The sequence below is a fragment of the Populus euphratica genome, unplaced genomic scaffold, assembly GCF_000495115.2.
Source record: "Populus euphratica unplaced genomic scaffold, PopEup_1.0 scaffold107.1, whole genome shotgun sequence".
NCBI lineage: Eukaryota > Viridiplantae > Streptophyta > Magnoliopsida > Malpighiales > Salicaceae > Populus > Populus euphratica.
Genome location: NW_011499994.1, coordinates 513,330 through 513,906, shown reverse-complemented (window position 1 = coordinate 513,906; position 577 = coordinate 513,330).

Here is a 577-nt window from a genome sequence, read left to right as displayed (position 1 = left end):
AAAAAAATTCTTGTTCTTTTTGATATTTTGGCCAATGTTCTCTTGACTTTAATAAACTAGTTATTAAAGCCAAAATGCAAGCTAAAATATTATTTTTGATGTATGAAAAATACAATATATTTTTTTATATAACTTTGAGACATTTGGCCTTATGCACAAAAACTTCTTTTTTATTTTAACTTTTTTTTTAGTTGATAAAAAAACCCGGGTATTTTTAATAACATATTTGTATTTTTTTTATGACATAAAATATAGACCAACACTAAGCAAAAAGACATAAATAATAAAAAACATTAAATTTTTTAAAATGGGCCAGACTCGGCCCAAATTAGTGGGTTGGGCTGGACCCGACCCAAAACCAAATGGGTTGGTTACTGTACAAACAGTAACCAGCCCCCCTCCTTCATTTGCTGCAGAACTTGAATTAATTCACGTTCTGCATGCTAATGCAAATCGAAAGAATAAAGAGACAGGGCAGCCGGAGATTACCTGGGATTGGCGTCAGGGCGGTGCTGCTGGCGGTGGAGACATGGTGGCCGGTGTTTTGCTATGTTTTTTTTCTCTCTCTCTCCTGTTT